This window comes from Salvelinus fontinalis, chromosome 20, assembly GCF_029448725.1.
Source record: "Salvelinus fontinalis isolate EN_2023a chromosome 20, ASM2944872v1, whole genome shotgun sequence".
In the NCBI taxonomy this organism is placed as follows: domain Eukaryota; kingdom Metazoa; phylum Chordata; class Actinopteri; order Salmoniformes; family Salmonidae; genus Salvelinus; species Salvelinus fontinalis.
Genome location: NC_074684.1, coordinates 8,439,178 through 8,458,168, shown reverse-complemented (window position 1 = coordinate 8,458,168; position 18,991 = coordinate 8,439,178). Strand labels below are relative to the sequence as shown.

The window sequence follows — 18,991 nt, the reverse complement described above, 5'->3', positions numbered from 1 at the left end:
ACTAATTTCTCTTGGTCACAGATGGATGAAATCACTTTGTGCTTTAAGTTGAAGTTGTAATGAGTCTGCACACATTTGAATGGTGTCTCTGTGCTGCTCAGTGGACGTTGAGAATAAAAGTCTCTGTCGTCAGTTATATGAAATAATGCCAATATTGTACTGTCAGTAAGTATGATCATATTTATTTTACAGTTATAAGAAAGGTGAAATCTTATAGTAAGTCATTTATAATTGGATTGTTACTATATTCAGAAAGCATTTCAGTACTTTCAAGCCCTAATGCCTCACTGTTGTTGAATAGGGAAAAAATCAAATATGATTTGTCATATTTTCATATTTCAATAATATTTGCACTATGTACTTGAGTTTGTGTCCTCAAAAGTGAAAACACCTAAGCAATTTATTTTAAAAATGACCGGAAAGTTGAGTTCTAGACCTTTCTAAGACTATGCAACATTACCAGTTATTGATTATGGCAATCTCGTGGAAAGGAATTACGTTTGGGTATGTCTATTTAGGCGGAAATCTAAACTTTGTCCTATCATAAATAGATGGAACTCTCATCTAAGCAGGAATCAACTGGGACATTTTCGATAACACAAGTTAAGCATGTTTCTACAAAATCAAAATCTGTACTACAAAATCAACACAATCAATGTGTGAGGGTGAATGGTCCACAGACATCTCTGCTGATGTATGTTTTAGGTTGGTTTATGTTACTCTCAGATCCAGCGGAGAGAGAATGTGTTTCTGTCATGTTAACCAGATCAGACACATTTATTGAGTGGCCTAGCTAATTTACTGTGATTTACTCTCTTCTGCTGCACTCTGCCAGCTGCCAGACATCTGCCTCATCCTCTACCTCCCTCCCCTTTCCAAATTCATCCACTATCTTCTCTTCAAACCTATACTATACCGCCTCATTACCTTCCTCCCCCCTCCAAATCTCCTCCTCCACCTCCCTCCCCTCTCCAAACCCATCTACTACCTCCCTCTTTCTCTCCAAATTCAAAAATAAATCAAATCAAATTGTATTAGTCACATTTGATTAGATGTTCAGGAGTCTTATGGCTTGGGGTAGAAGCTGTTTAGAAGCCTCTTGGACCTAGACTTGGCACTCCGGTACCGCTTGCCATGTGGTAGCAGAGAGAACAGTCTATGACTAGGGAGGCTGAAGTATTTGACCATTTTTAGGGCCTTCCTCTGACACCAGTGATGTACAGGGCCGTATGCACTACCCTCTGTAGTTCCTTGCGGTTGGAGGCCAAGCAGTTGCCATACCAGGCAGTGATGCAACCAGTCAGGATGTTCTCGATGGTGCACTGTAGAACCTTTTGAGGATCTGAGGACCCATGCCAAATCTTTTCAATCTCCTGAGTAGGAATAGGTTTTGCTGTGCCCTCTTCACGACTGTCTTGGTGTGCTTGGACAATGTTCATTTGTTGATGATGTGGACACCAAGGAACTTGAATCTCTCAACCTGCTACACTACAGCCCCGTCGATGAGAATGGGGGCGTGCTCGGTCCTCCTTTTCCTGTAGTCCACAATAATCTCCTTTGTCTTGATCACGTTGTGGGAGTAGTTGTTGTCCTGGCACCACACGGCCAGGCCTCTGACCTCCTCCCTATAGGCTGTCTCGGCGTTGTCGGTGATCAGGCCTACCACTGTTGTGTCATCGGCAAAATACTGTTGATTGTTTCATTTGGGATTGGTATGCAAGTCCAACTACCTGCAGAGGAAATGTAACAACAACAACAAATACACCTTGACAATGTCTTTTGAGATGCTTTCTACTTTCATCCTTTCATTCATTATTAACACATGTCCAATTCTACACCACTTCTCCATGCAAGCCACTGCTAGGTCTACTTTACTATTTGTCCTGATACCAGTTAACACACTCTCTCCCACAAACACACATGCACACACACACACGCACGCACACACACACACACACACACACACACACACACACACGCACGCACGCACGCACGCACGCACACACACACACACACAATCTTGAGTGAGCTTTGCTGACTATCATAATTTAATCATTTTCTTTATGGCAACAGAAAATATGTTGTTAAACATTTTATATGACAGCTATTACATTTCCCAAGGTAATTAACACTTTGTACTAGCTGAGTAGAGACTTTTGAGGAATTATTTCGATTTTCAAAAGCAGTTCATCAGTTAATGCCTGCATTAACTTGAACGTTTCCACATTTCTAAACTTAATTGCCAAAGATACTGCTAATGGCGCCAGAGGGGAGGGCTGCTGTTTTATGGGCTCTTAACCAACTGTGCGATTTTTTTTATTTTCGCATTGTTTGTAACTTATTTTGTACACAGTGTTGCTGCTACCGTCTCTTATGACCGAAAAGAGTTTCTGGACATCAGAACAGAGATTACTCACCTTGAACAGGACAAATCATTTTTCTTTAATGAGCCGGACGAGAGGGATTTACTCCAGACACCCAACAAGGCCCTCATCCCCGTCATTTGCAGGAGAAAAAGACGGAGATATCACGGAAGGAGATCGGGGTGCCTTGTAAGGATCTGGCGACGAGTGGCTAATCTGCCTTTGCCATCGGTACTATTGGCCAACGTACAATCGCTGGATAATAAAGTGGACAAACTACAAGCACGTATATCTTACCAACGGGACATTAAAAACTGTAATATCTTATCTTTCACTGAGTCGTGGTTGAACGGTGACATGAATAACATACAGCTGGTGGGTTACACACTGTATCGGCAGGATAGAACAGCAGCCTCTGGTAAGACAAGGGGTGGCGGACAATGTATATTTGTAAACAACAGCTGGTGCACAATATCTAAGGAAGTCTCAAGGTTTTGCTCACCTGAGGTAGAGTATCGCATGATACGCTGTAGACCACACTATCTACCAAGAGAGTTTTCATCTATATTCTTCCTAGCCGTCTATTTACCACCACAAACCGATGCTGGCACTAAGGCCACACTCAATGAGCTGTATACGGCCAGAAGCAAACAGGAAAATGCTCATCCAGACGTGGCACTCCTCGTGGCCGGGGACTTTAATGCAGGGAAACTCAAATCCATTTTACCTAATTTCTACCAGCATGTTAAATGTGCAACCAGAGGGAAGAAAAACTCTAGACCACCTTTACTCCACACACAGAGACGCGTACAAAGCTTTACCTCGCGCTACCTCTACCTGGCAAATCTGACCATAATTCTATCCTCCTGATTCCTGCTTAGAAGCAAAAACTGAAGCAGGAAGAACCAGTGACTTGGTCAATAAAAAACTGAGCAGATGAAGCAGATTTTAAGCTATAGGACTGTTTTGCTAGCACAGACTGGAATACAGTATGTTTCGGGATTCTTCCAATGGTATTGAGGAGTTCACCAAATCAGTCACTGGCTTCATTAATAAGTGCATTGATGACGTCGTCCCCACAGTGACTGTACGTACATACCCCAACCAGAAGCCATGGATTACAGGCAACATCCGCACTGAGCTAAAGGGTAGAGCTGCAGCTTTCAAGGAGTGGGACTCTAACCCGGAAGCTTAAAATAAATCCCGCTACGCCCTCCGATGAACCATCAAACAGGCAAAGCGTCAATACAGGCCTAAGATCGAATCATACTACACTGGCTCCGACACTCGTTGGATGTGTCAGGGCTTGCAAACTATTACAGACTACAAAGGGAAGCACAGCAGCAAGTTTCCCAGTGACACAAGCCTACCAGACGAGCTAAATTACTTATATGCTCGCTTTGAGGCAAGTATCAAGTCAAATCAAATTTTATTGGTCATATACACATGATTAGCAGAGTGCGAGTGTAGGGAAATGCTTGTGCTTCTAGTTCCGACAGTGCAGTAATATCTAACAAGTAATTTAACAATTCCCCAACAACTACCTAACACACACAAATCTAAAAGAAGTGAATGAAAATATGTACATATAAATACAGTGGGGCAAAAAAGTATTTAGTCAGCCACCAATTGTGCAAGATCTCCCACTTAAAAAGATGAGAGAGGCCTGTAATTTTCATCATAGGTACACTTCAACTATGACAGACAAAATGAGAAAAAATGAGCTTGGAGGGTACTATGGTGTTGAATGCTGAGCTGTAGTTAATGAATTCTTACATAGGTATTCCACTTGTCCAGATGGGATAAGGCAGTGTGCAGTGTAATGGCGATTGCATCGTCTGTGGACCTGTTCGGGCGGTATGCAAACTGAAGTGGGTCTAGGGTGGCCAGTAAGGTGGAGGTGATATTATCCTTGAGGTGATATTATCCTTGACTCTCTCAAAGCACTTCATGATGACAGAAGTGAGTGCTACGGGGCGGTAGTCATTTAGTTCAGTTATCTTTACCTTCTTGGGTACAGGAACAATGGTGGCCATCTTGAAGCATGTGGGGACAGCAGACTGGGATAGGGAGCGATTGAATATGTCTGTAAACATATTCAATGGTCTGAGCATGCTCTGAGGACGCGGCTTGGGATGCCGTCTGGGCCAGCAGCCTTGTGAGGGTTAACACCTTTAAATGTTTTACTCATGTCGGCCACAGAGAAGGGGGAGGGGGGGGCAGTCCTTGTTAGCAGGTCATGACGGTGGCACTGTATTATCCTCAAAGCGGGCAAAGAAGGTGTTTAGTTTGTCTGGAATCGTGACGTCGGTGTCCGTGACGTGGCTGGTTTTCTTTTGTAGCCCGTGATTTCCTGAAGACCCTGCCACATACGTCTCTTGTCTGAGCCGTTGAATGGCGACTCCACTTTGTCCCTGTACTGGCATTTCACTTGTTTGATTATCTACACTGTGAATAACTACACTGTTTATATTCATCCATATTCCCAGAACTCTTTCCATGGTTAAATGCGGTGGTTCGCGCTTTCAGTTTTGCGCGAATGCCGCCATCCATCCACGGTTTCTGGTTAGGGTAGGTTTTAATAGTCACATTGGGTACAACATCTCCAATACACTTCCTTATAAACTCACTCACTGAGTCAGCGTATAGATCGATGTTGTTCTCTGAGGCTGACTGGAACATATCCCAGTCCGTGTGATCAAAACAATCTTGAAGCGTGGATTCCGATTTGAATGGTTCTAGTCACTGTTACATCCAGTTTGAGTTTCTGCCTATAAGACAGAAGGAGCAAGATGGCTTCGTGGTCGTATTTGCCGAAGGGAGGGTGGGGGAGAGCTTTGTATGCATCGCGGAAGTTAGAGTAGCTAGTAGTTAGAGTAACCCGCACGCAGTGCAATCAATATGCTGATAGAATTTAGGTAGCCTTGTTCTAAAATTTGCTTTGTTAAAATCCCCAGCAACAATAAATGCAGCCTCAGGATATATGGTTTCCCGTTTACATAGAGTCCAGTGAAGTTCCTTGAGGGCCGTCTTGGAGTCTGCTTGATGGGGAATGTACACAGCTGTGACGATAACTGACGAGAATTCTCTTGGTAGATAAAATGGCCGACATTTGATTTGATTGTAAAGAATTCTAGGTCGGGTGAGCAGAAGGACTTGAGTTCCTGTATGTCGTTATGATTACACCATGAGTCATTAATCATGAAGCATAGACCCCCACCCTTCTTCTTCCCAGAGAGGTGTTTATCTCTGTCGGCGTGATGCATGGAGAAGCCCAGTGGCTGAACTGATTCGAACACCATATCCCGAGAGAGCCATGTTTCCGTGAAACAGAGAATGTTACTGTCTCTGATGTCTCTCTGGAAGGCAACCCTTGCTCAAATTTCATCTACCTTGTTGTCAAGAGACTGGACATTGGCGACTAGTATATTTGGGAGCGGTGGGCGATGTGCACGTTTACGGAGCCTGACCAGGAAGTCGCTCCGTCTGCCCCTTCTGCAACACCGTTGTTTTGGGTCGACTTCTGGGATTAAATCCATTGTCCTGAGTGGTGGTCCAAACAGATGATCCACTTCGGGAAAGTAGTATTCTTAGTCGTAATGTTGGTAAGTTGACGTTGCTGTCACGTTCCTGACCTTATTTCCTTTGTTTAGCCTTGTTTAGTTGGTCAAGACGTGAGCTGGGTGGACATTCTATGTTATGTGTTTCTATGTTGGGCTCATTGTCAACTAGCCTGATATGGTTTTCAATCAGGGGCAGGTGTTTTACGTTTCCTCTGATTGAGAACCATATTAAGGTAGGCTGTTCTCACTGTTTGTTTGTGGGTGATTGTTGCTGTGTCTGTGTTTGTTCGTCACACGGTACTGTTTCGTTCCGTTCGTTCGTTCGTTTGTTCCTGTTCGTGCGTTCATGTTTTATGTTCTCAAGTTCAGGTCTGTTCACGTCGTTTTGTTATTTTGTATTTTGTATTTTGTCAGTGTTCTGTTTTGTTGGATAATTCATTAAAATTCAACATCATGAACATTCACCACGCTGCGCCTTGGTCCTCCTCTCTTCCACATAAAGACGAGCGTTACAGTCGCTCTTATATCCAATAGTTCTTCCCGGCTGTTTGTAATAAGACTTAAGATTTCCTGGGGTAACAATGTAAGAAATAATACATAAAAAACGAAATACTGCATCGTTTCCTAAGGACTCAAAGCAAAGTGACCATCTCTGTCGGCCCCATGTTTATTTTTTAAATATATATATTTTTAAACATGTATGAGAGCATCAGCTGTTCCGGATGACTGTGTGATCACGCTCTCCGTAGCCGATGTGAGTAAGACCTTTAAATAGGTCAACATTCACAAGGCCGCAGGGCCAGACAGATTACCAGGATGTATACTCCGTGTATGCGCTGACCAAGTGTCTTTACTGACATTTTCAACCTCTCCCTGTCTGAGTCTGTAATACCAACATGTTTCAAGCAGACCACTACAGTCCCTGTGCCCAAGAACACTAAGGTGGTAACCTGCCTAAATAACTACTGACCCGTAGCACTCACGTCTGTAGCAATGAAGTGCTTTGAAAGGCTGTTCTTGGCTCACATCAACACCATTATCCCAGAAACCCACTCAATTTGCATACCGCCCCAACAGATCCACAGATGATGCAATCTCTATTGCACTCTACACTGCCCTTTCACAACTGGTCAAAAGGAACACCTATGTGAGAATACTATTCATTGACTACTGCTCAGTGTTCAACACTATAGTGCCCTCAAAGCTCATCACTAAGCTAAGGACCCTGGGACTAAACACCTCCCTCTGCAACTGGATCCTGGACTTCCTGCCGGGCCGCCCCAGGTGGTAAGGGTAGGTAACAACACATCCGCCACGCTGATCCTCAACACCGGGGGAGCCTCAGGGGTCTGTGCTCAGTCCCCTCCTGTACTCCCTGTTCACTCATGACTGCATGGCCAGGCACGACTCCAACACCATCATTCAGTTTGCTGATGACACAACAGTCATCAGCCTGATCAGCCATTATCAGCCTGATCACTGATAACGACGAGACAGCCTATAGGGAGGATGTCAGAGGCCTGGCTGTGTGGTGCCAGGACAACAACCTCTCCCTCAACATGATCAAGACAAATGAGATGATTGTGGACTACAGTCCCATTCTCATCAATGGGACTGTAGTGGAGCAGGTTGAGAGTTTCAAGTTCCTTGGTGTCCACATCCCCAACAAACTAACATGGTCCAAGCACACCAAGACAGTCGTGAAAAGGGCACGACAAAAGCTATTCCCACTCAGGAGAATGAAAATACTTGGCATGGGTCCTCAGATCCTCAAAAGGTTCTACAGCTGCACCATCGAGAGCATCCTGACTGGTTGCATCACTGTCTGGTATAGCAACTGCTCAGCCTCTGACCACAAAGCACTACAAAGGTTAGTGAGTACGGCCCAGTACCATCACTGGGGCCAAGCTTCCTGCCATCCAGGACCTCTATACCAGGCGGTGTCAGAGGAAGGGCCTAAAAATTGTCAAAGGCTCCAGCCTCCCTAGTCATAGACTGTTCTCTTTGCTACCACACGGCAAGCGCCAAGTCTAGGTCCAAGAGGCTTCTAAACAGCTTCTACCCCCAAGCCATAAGACTCCTGAACATCTAATTAAATGGCTACCCAGACTATTTGCATTGCCCCCCCCCACCCTCGCTTTTACGCTGCTGCTACTCTATGTTTATTATCTATGCATAGTCACTTTATTAACTCTACCTACATGTACATATTACCTCAATTACCTCAACTAACCGGTGCCCCCGCACATTGACTCTGTACCGGTACCCCACGTATATGGTCTCGCTATTGTTACTACTGATTTACTGCTGCTCTTTAATTATTTGTTACTTTATTTCTTATTTTTCTAAAAACTGCATTGTTGGTTAAGGGCTTGTAAGTAACCCTTTCACTGTAAGGTCTACACCTGTTGTATTCGATGCATGTGACAAATAAAATTTGATTTGATTTCGATTTGATATAAAAGGCACCCTTTAAAGAATGTACAGCTGAGCTACAGTCAGCGGGCTATAATCACTGCAGGTCCTTGAATGAAAAATATGGAGATGCCTTCATTCGCATTACCCACACGTTCCCTTTTGAGGTTGTAATTTTTCATGCCTTGTCCAATCACAGAGTGTTTATAGAACACTCTTCACACCATCACCTCTTCCCCGTCGGCTGTCTTTCGCCCGTGTGCCTGCAAATGATCTGGCCTGGAAAACCTAAAACGGCTGTACCTGTATTCATCAAATAAAACCCCTGCATGCTGCTACCCAGTCACGAACACATCCAAATGGACGAAGGGATGAGAATACCATGGAGGTGCTTCACATTCCTCAGGGATGCATTCCGTGCCATTCCCTGATCTCTGTCATTCATTCAGTAGGCAGCAGCTATGTGGCAGACTCAAGCACTCAGACCAGACAAATGTTCAGTTTAAACTGGCATTTCCTAACCTTGCAGACAAACTGGCTCGTGGTCTGTTCTGATAATAGACCAAATCAGTGTTCTGCTTCAACAGTTAAAGAGAGAATAGCTCTTTGTCTCTGTGCGCGTGTGTGTGTGTGTGTGTGTGTGTGCGAGCGTGCGTGCGTACGCGTGTGTATGTTTGCATGCTCACAATAACCGTTTGTCTGCAGCGGCTGCCATTTTGTCTTATTCCTCCAATTAGTCTGTCTTTGCTCAATCTTTTACCACACACAGTATCCACCATAACAACACCCTTTACACATCAATATACCCTCCATAGTGCCATTCCTCACAACAATCTGTTTTAATTTCAGCTAAAAATAGAACGTCATCATGTTTTGGTCACTGAGAGAAAAGTACATGGTTAGCTAGTTGGCTACAGCAGGTTCTACCATTTCACAATAGCCTGTAATCACTAGTTATTATTTCTAAACAAAATACATTTTTGGGTGGATTCTTGTTGTTTGGTTTATGGTTTGAACAGTGTCTGAGAATATATTTGGTTATCAATGCAAAATATTCTACTTTGATGAATAGCCTATAGATCAGATCAAGGAACCAAGTGACAACACTGCCTCTATGGCTGCGGAAGGAATGATATTGGATGTCTACCTTTTCACGTAGTCAAAAAGTAAGTTGAATGTCAGGGCCTGTTACAAGGGGCCGCCCCTTTTGTGATGAAAAACGACATTGCAAAACTCAGAATCTCGCGTCTGCGTAGAGCTTGTAAGTAGGCTTTACAGTAGCTTCTAACGTACATCACCCCTCCTTGTCCCTCCCACCTGTTACAAGTGTACTAGGGTCTGCTGCTTAGGAACAGGAGAAAGATCCAGGATCAGCAGTGCATACAGGCTCCTTCACTGGTGATCTCATCTGGGTTCAAATAGTATTTGTTTTCTTTCACTTTAGATGTACTTGATTGAGCCTGCGGTGCCTGAAGCAATACAACCAATGGAATAGTCCCAAAATGACAGGCTCCCATCAGACAGGCTCAATTAAATGCTTTCAGCATTTGAAAGAAAACAATGACCATTTGAACCCAGGTCTGGCATCAGCGCTTACCCCATCAATACAGAGCATAGGGGAGCTGAGCAGAAGCCCTAGCTCCCCTCTGACAGTGGCAGACAGTCACCTCTGCGGTCTCCTTGCGTAGGGAGACAACGGCTGGGCTGGCTCTCTCCCTTCCTCCTGGGGGAGCCCCAGGACACATTTATTAACACAGAGGCCATTAAAGCAGACACGCTGGACCCAGAGGGCCTGGGAAATATGACAAGTGACAAGCCAAACACGACAAGGAGCGGCAGCCGCAGGGGGTGGCAGTGGGCAGGAGGAGAGAGGGGAAGGGGCTGTGGGGAGAGAGGGAGAGAAGAAGGGACGAGGAGTATGGGAGTGGCGGGAGGAAACACACAACAGCTTGTTATGAGACGGGTTGGCAGCCTGTTTTGAATTAAAAGCATGACCTTCCAGTTTTTATGGGACTGAGACAATAAAACCGGGTCGAGATGCAAAGGCACTCCGAAACCTGCAGCAGATGTTTCTTTCAATGTCGTGATATTTGATGGAATTCAATCGCAAGGGGCAAATTGAGGCACCCCATCCCTGAAAAGGAATGCCAGATACAATTACTGATGGTTTACTGATGTTGGTGGTAATAGGCACTTAAAGCATTTTGTCTTAACCAATATTGATGGGTTCCCTTATCGCTGTTGTCACCGCTTTGCTCTGGAACATGTTTGTGCACTGTAATGCAGCCTATTCAGCTTCCTTCCCCACAATGTTCCATTTACACAAGTTGATGTTTCAATTCCATAGATGTTCCAATTCTGTGAACACACTCATGGCTTATTTGACTGATTCATGGCATAATTGAATCTGTGTCCCAAATGGCACCCTATTCCCTACATACTTTACTACTTTTGACCAGAGGCTGATGGGCCCTCGTGCACTATATAGCGAATAGGTTGCCATTTTGGACAAAAAGTTCCATTTCTCCGTAGTCCAGGGACTGCAGCCTCAGTAGCCAAGCCACTTAAGTGACAACGTTAGAGGCTGTTAAATATTTGAGGAGTCATTTTTAAAATGTACCTTTATTTCACTAGGCAAGTCAGTTAAGAACAAATTCTTATTTTCAATGACAGCCTAGGAACAGTGGGTTAACTGCCTTGTTCAGGGGCAGAACGACAGATGTTTACCTTGTCAGCTCGGGGATTCAATCTTGCAACCTTTCGTTTACTAGTCCAACGCTCTAACCACTAGGCTACCTGCCGCCCCGAGCATTGAAGACAAAGACATTAAAAAGCAATTAGTGGGCCCCCGGGCCAAGAAACACATTCTGACAAGACCCTTACTCACAATATCTAAGAATAATGGCTACGTCAGAAATTACGTAGCCTCTGTAGTCTCTGTAGTGCACTCATACAATTAAATATAGGATATTTTAAGAGTGCACTACTATTCACCATAGATCCTTCTTCTTCTTCTTCTGTCTGATCCCTCATGATTACATTTCAACTTGGTCAAATATGAACATGAATAGGTGTTATTACATGTAATAAGCATGTTATAAGATACTATTACCCGTAGTATCCACCAGCAGCACACAAAACTGAGTTAGATGTGTATAATCCCCCAAGAAAAAGACTTCAACCCAGTGGTGCATGTGTACGACTTCAGACTGAGAGGAAATGAACTCATTATGCGCGTAAGTCCAGTCAAGACAAATAAGCATTGAACTGATTTGCCAAGCAGGAAATGTAAGCGTGTTACTTACAATTGACACTAACTGACATTCTCTATATTCCCATGAAGCTTTAGCTCAGTGAACCAACGTCTGTATCATTACCATATCACTGCCTCGGCTATACGATGAACACACATACACCAATTAGATCAAAACAACATCTCTCGGGCAAATCAAATGTGCTATATTGTACAGTACGAGCGTATACTTCTATGTGTGTGTGTGTGTGTTTGCACGTGCGTGCGAGAGAGAGAGCAATATCCAATATTGTAATTGGTGGCATACAAAGGGCCATTACTCATTTGCTGTGAATTCATATGTTAGGAACAGTATACACAAGCCCGGATAAAGTAAATTGCTTTGCACAATCCTTGGCTTGCAACAGCTCATGGGAGCAGGAGCCTATATCCTGTTTCTGTAGCTTGAGGCAGCTCGATGTACAGGCCATCCCCTGGATAGGACACTAATCTCCGTAACACATCAGGTCCCATTTTTTTGTCTTTGGTATGACTCAGCTGGGGATCAAACTCCCAACCTTCCAATCTCAGGGCCACTGAGTTGGTTGCACAACAGAATATGCCTCACGTAATATACCCAGAAACCCTCAGTGTCTGCACTAACCCATCGTAAATGACCCTGCCACAGATCGACAAAGGTAGAGCAAAAACATCACCACAGAACCTCGTCACACTCCATTGGATACTGCAATCGTGTCAAATGCAGCCCAGAGTCAACAGAATACTTATGTCTATCCAGTCTATTGTCAGGCACCTGAGCTCACTGTAGTACATGTAACGGTGAACGGATCAAGCACGTTCATGTTGACTAGAGCAGATGATTAGGTGAACGTGGTTCATTTGAGAAGGGATTAGATGGTAATTAAATGGCCGGTGCTTCAGTCCAGACCAGGGAGAATTCAGCCAGTCCTACAGTATGCCTCGTAACTCAACACAGACGAATCCTTCCATCATACAACTGACTTGGAAGATGATATCGGCGTGGTAACAGCACGCAACGCGACACTTATTACTGTTGCAGTCGCCGGCATACCTTCTAACTTGCAGGCCTGTTCAAACAACGTGTCTTGTCATCACTGACCACTGTATTGCTGCAAAACAGAGATAGACCTTTAATTAAGTCTATAATAGGAAACATTCTTTACAACAACGCTTTTATTATAGAAGTGCTACATAACAAATATTATTTACGACAAAGCTTTTATGATAGAGGTGCTCTATGATTTGGAGAAGGTCCAACATCGAGCAGATAGATAGTACTTCCAAAAAAACAAATCTACAGTAGCTAAGATGGGGAGAAGTCTGTCCATAATAAAGCTCTGCTCTGCCCTTCTTAAAACAACACTATCAACAAGGCAGGTCCTTGTTTTGTCGCACCTAGTCTACTGTTCAGTAGTGTGGTCAGGTGCCACAAAGAGGGACTTGGGAAAATTGCAGTTGGCTCAGAACAGGGCAGCATGGCTGGCCCTTAAAAGTACACGGATAGCTAACATTAATGACATGCAGGTCAATCTCTTATGGCTCAAAGTGGATGAAAGATTGACTTCATCATCACTTGTTTTTGTAAGAGTTGCTGACAAGCTGAATGTACCGAGCTTGTGCATACCCCACAAGACTTGCCACAAGAGGTCTCTTCCCAGTCCCCAAGTCCAGAACTGACTATGGGTGGCACACTGTACTACATAGAGCCATGACTACATGGAACTCTATTCCACATTAGGTAACTGATGCAAGCAGTAGAATCAGATTTAAAAAGCAGGTAAAATACACCTTATGGAACAACAGGGACTGTAAAGAGACACACACAAAGGTACAGACACATGCATAAGCACGCATTGTGATATTGTTGTATGGTGGTATTGAAAATGTTGTGTTGTGGATATGTGGTGACGTAGGGATTGTAATGGAATTTTTATGTTTGTGCTTTTCTTATAACTAATTTCTGTGTTCTATTCACGTACTGTTCTATTAACCGATTTCTGTGTTCATGCCAGTGACTGATTTAACGAATCCTCACTTATCCGTATCTGCAATTTGGCAGTACGCCCAGACCTTGTTTTGAGAACGAACAAAAGATATCTCAGCTTCAAGGTCTCAGCTTAGAGAGGAGAAGCCTCGTGAGATATTGGTCTGTCACATGTTATGAACCAGTATTGGTCGGTCACATGAATGAAACAAAACGGTAATGATTAATGAACTATGCTAAATCATGCAAATATAACTTGTCTGTGTATAGCCGTATATAAGACAACTTCATGGACTGCCCAGTAAGAGCTCCTGACTAACATGTGTTTCATGGTGCATTGAGTTGGTTGGAACCTCTCCCAGCGCGCTGACAAATAAACAATGATTAATTTAAGATTGACTTAGTGTCCCTGTGTAAGAATTTCCACATATGACGTCCTGTTTTATCTTTAGCTCGTTCAGTACAAACATAGTTGACTGTTTTATCTTTTGTTTTATATGTAATGTGGATACTTTGGTGCATTTGTAACCCATTGTACCCCTCTACCTGGGGTACAATCGGGATCCCTAATAAAAACAAACACAAATCTACGGCCCTTTTCCAGGGCCATGAACTCAGAATAGCCTCCGATCCACTGGTCTCCGCTGGTCAGAACAGCACCAACACAGATCTCATTATGGAGATACCATCACACACAGTCCCTCTGACAAAAGCTCTGCTGCGCACCTGGAGGCCATGATGACTATTTTATTTGTCAGAGAGATTAAAAAAAGTTATTCTTATATCCAATTAAAAAGCAGAGTACAATTCACGATTATTCAGGCTTTTTCTTTAATGCTTTCCAGCTTCCCCCAGGCTCTCAAATGCATGTCATATTCTGCATGTTATGGTGCCATGGCTCTTTCAATTGACAAGCATCATTAGTAATCAGTATGAGTGGGGCATGTTTTTGTGGGTATGTTTGGCAAAAAACCTAAACAGACAATCTGCAGTCGCTACATCCATTTTTGTACTCGATATTAATGATCTGTACGCATTGATTCTTGAATAATATAACTTATAAATGCCTCGTGAGCTTAGTTCAACTGTCGTGCCCCATCAAAACCCAAAATACGAGCTTGTTTAATTCCACAATATGTAAACAAAGTAAATATAGACAAACGGTTAAAACTATAATTCTGATTTGATGGATCGTCAGTCATTGCATCTATAGCTCTGTCTATGAATTTGAGAGTGGTTACATTTCTCCAGCCCAACCCTCATCTTTTTACCGAAACAGGGGCGGGGCCAGGTTTTGTTATTGTTTCAACTGCTGATTGTAGCTTTAATTAATTAATCCAAGGCTGTAATCATATAGATTGTAATATAAGTAAAATGTTCTGAAATCAATTTACTGCCAAGTCACTTCTTGGCCAAATGTCAATTTCAGTAGGCCTATAGTTGTTTAGGGGGAAATTAAATCCTGTCTGCAGTCAACTACTTATATCTGGAGGGTATATACTCAGAAAAAAACAGGGATAGCTGCAAACACAAACACGCACACAATGCACAGTTGAACGAATCTTTAAAAATCATTGATCTCCGAGGCATTGGTTTGATTCTAGAAATGTCAGCTCAGTAGACCAGACACAGACAGAGCACAGCTATATAGATTAACAATAGGCTGTGCCGGGAAACAATCAACCACTGGGGATGGTATATGAGTCCGTTTTTACTCGGTGAACAACCCCTATAGCGCCGCCCACGCAAAGCGATGGAAGCTGCATGATGCAATATGGTATAGTGTAGCAGCCGTGCCAACCAAGAGCGTGTCCTTTTCTTTGTCAGTTTAACACGGGGCCCTCTCAACAACCCTTTCGATGACGGATTTCTAGCATAACTAAAGGCCTGCTACTAGCTTCTCCATTTTGATGCTCTCTGTCTCTCTATCGGTTTCTCTCTGATGTTATAGCAAGAGACTGAAAACGCTCGAGCAGTGACAGGGGAGATGCGACAGTGGTCCAGCACGGAAATCTAAAAGCATTATCAGACATTTATGAGACAGTATTACCAGGTCCGACGTGTGAAGATGATCACCTGACCTACATAATTCATTTGCCCAAACATGTCTGGTCATCAAGCAACAACTTTCCTTTGAACCATGATGAAGAAAAGCCAGTGAGCAATAACTGCATTTTTGCCAATTCCACCACATGCTTCGTGCTGTCGACGATCTAAGGATCTCATGCTCATCTGTGGTCTGTTGTAGGGGACGTGCATTGATAGACCAGCATAGATGTATGATATGGCGTGGATGAATGGGTGCTATAGGATGTCATAGTGAAACCTATAGGATGTCATAGTGCAGGTTTCACCACCGTCCTCCCATGCTCTTCTCGCCTCCAGCCTCCGCCCATCTAGACACAAACGGTAATTATGCCTCACCACCTAAATATGCAGCCTGGTCTCATATACTAGACGTAACATAGTAGATGTAAATCCGTGACACTCAAATTAGTATGATATGTTACATTTGGTATGGTTACATAAGACAGATGGTTACTTAAGGCAAAAAACGAAAGTAAGGTTGTTGGTCGGGGTGGATGGGTTGGGGTATAATGCAAATTTCGTATAGCAACTTTTCAACTACTTACTACTTTTTAGCTACTTTGCAACTACTTAGCATGTTAGCTATCCCTTCCCCAAGCCCTAACCTTAACCATTTTATCTAACTCTGCCCCTAGCCCTAACCTTAACCCTTTGAGATAACCCTTCTCCAACCCTAACCTTAACCCTTTAACCCGAAACTTAACCCTAACCCCTAACCCAAACCCCTAGCCTGGCTAACATTAGCCAGCTAGCTAATGTTAGCCACCAAGATAGGATTCGTAACATATCATACATTTTGCAAATTCGTAAGTTATAGCACATTTGCAAAATTTGTAACATATTGTACATTTTACTAATTAACAGTGTTGGAAAAAGTACCTAATTGTCATACTTGAGTAAAAGTAAAGATGCCTTAATAGAAAATTACTCAAGTAAAAGTGAAAGTCCCCCAGTAAAATACTACTTGAGTAAAAGTCTAAAAGTATTTGGTTTTAAATATACTTAAGTATCAAAAGTAAAAATAATTTCAAATTGCTTACATTAGGCAAACCAGAATTTTTTGTTTTTGTTATTTACTGATAGCCAGGGGCACACTCCAACACGCAGACATAATTTACAAAAAAAAGCATTTGTGTTTAGTAAGTCCACCAGACCAGAGGCAGTAGGGATGACCAGGGATGTTCTCTTGATAAGTGCCTGAATTGGACCATTTTCCTGTCCTGCTAAGCATTCAAAATGTAATGAGTACTTTTAGGTTTCAGGGAAATGTATGGAGATAATAAATACATTATTTTCATTAGGAATATAGTGAAGTTAAAGTTAAAGTAGTCAAACATATAAATAGTAAAGTAAAGTACAGATATCCAAAAAAACAACATATGTAGTACTTTAAAGTATTTTTACTTAAGTACTTTACTCCACTGCAAATTAGTAACATATAATACGAATTGTAATTCATAACATATCATACGAAATGGAGTTTCTCGGATTTACATACAGAATAATATGAAATGCTCTGAGACCAGTCTGCAGCATGGCATGGTAGGGATGTGGCCATTTTGACACAACAAACTATGGACAGACGTGCACAACAGTGGCACATTCATGAAGTTTGACAGTCTCCACCATCCATCAAGATACTATGCATGGTGCACTTTACTACAGCCTAATGACCATCCCTAAATCAATCAAGGACCCCGTCTTTCACCCCCTAGGATGTGTTTCTCCCCAACTCTGTTAACTTTCTAGTGCGTGTTCGTCTGTTTATTTTCCTAGAGAGAGAGAGAGAGAGAGAGAGACAGAGAGAGTTTACTGTTAATTTGATTGTTTATTTCACTGTTGTTTATTTTCTAGTTCACTTGCTTTGGCAAAGTTAACATATATTTCCCATGCCAATAAAGCCGTTAAATTGAAATTGAGAGAGAGAGAGAACAGCGAAGATGTCGTTGTCCAAGGTTCTGAAACACAGAAAACGCCCACACCTTACACATTAGCACACACAACATCCTTCATTTTCAACAATTGACTACGCGTGTAGATTTTACACGCAAAGCACAGTGGTCATGTAATTCGAAAGGCGTGCCGCGTTTACCTCTTTCTAATAACTGTACACACAGCCTAGAACGGATAAATAGGCAATATTAAACACAAAGGCAACGAAAAAAAGTTTGTTAATCAAGTGCTGTTATCATACCGGGTTTAACAATAAAAACCCATCCTCGATGTACTCAGTCGAACACGGCTTCACAATTCAAAACCTAATGCTTCATTCTGTAGTAAAAGTGTATTGTGGGGATGAAAACTAAAATAAATCCTTTGCGATATAACAGAATAGAGAATTGTATACTTTTCTCCTACCTGTGCCCGTGGTCGGTGGCTTGCAGTCAGCACGAGGAGGAAATGTCCGCAAATTTCAACAACTAACAGATATCACCCCAGTTCTGCATGGACTGGATTGTCACAAAGGCAGTGCGCGCGTGGTTGATACCTCCTCAGTTCTTCTTCAATGAAAATCAGCATCTCTGCAATCGTAAAAGATGGAGGATGCTTTTGACGTCAGCAGCTTTGAATCGATATCTGTCAAAAAATATCAGCACTTCTGCGGGGTCGGTAATGGGAAGCTGCATGTGCACCGGTAACGGCTCAATAGAAATCGCCATGTATTTTTAGGCAACCAAAAGCATGTGAATGCGTTTACAGTGTCGAATCATGGTGTCACATCTCAGCCGTGGAGTCTAGACATTTTCTCCATCAAAACCAGTATTGTTTAGTATTACTTTTGTGGCTTTATCGTGAGAAGTAGATAACATAATAGATGTACACATGCTTGACAGGATGATGTTCTTGAGCATCCACTAAGCATGTGATTTAGTCCTATTGAAGCAAACTGCAGTCACACAATAACAGCACCATCTTTTGAATGCTCCGAAATAGATTAGACTAGTGAATACAGCCAGCTTTACATTAATGGATAGTCGTTAGGGACCATTCGAAAATTACTGGAAGGTGGGGGAGTCCAACTCGAGATTTTATTTTTTTCAAAGGCACCCCCCACCCAATGTTATAAAAATATATTCACATGACCCTCCCCTTCATTGAATTAATTCAAAATAATTGATTATGACCACAGTAACAGTGACAAAGTATAAATGCATTTAATGCAATTCTCGTAATTTACATGACTAAAGACATTAGCAGAATGTCTTTTTTTATACCAGTTTTTCTGAGCTAATAGTCAGCAGGCCAGAACATAATATAAATGCAGCCCAATTCATTCACCTTCACTATTTCAAACAATATTTTT

At 42.7% G+C, this 18,991-nt stretch overlaps 1 protein-coding gene across 3 annotated transcripts in view; it reads right to left on the bottom strand.

The window, feature by feature from the left end:
- snap25a (synaptosome associated protein 25a) overlaps positions 1-18,613 on the bottom strand; it is a 54,084-nt gene extending 35,471 nt beyond the window's left edge. Inside the window, exon 1 of one of the 3 annotated variants that reach the window (XM_055872277.1) lies at positions 18,046-18,613. The gene's annotated coding sequence lies outside the window, so the exon portion shown is untranslated. Of the gene's footprint in view, positions 1-12,666; positions 12,717-18,045 lie in introns of those variants that run through there. The other 2 variants (XM_055872276.1, XM_055872278.1) reach the window with 2 other exon arrangements.
- Between the last annotated feature and the right edge of the window lie 378 nt (positions 18,614-18,991).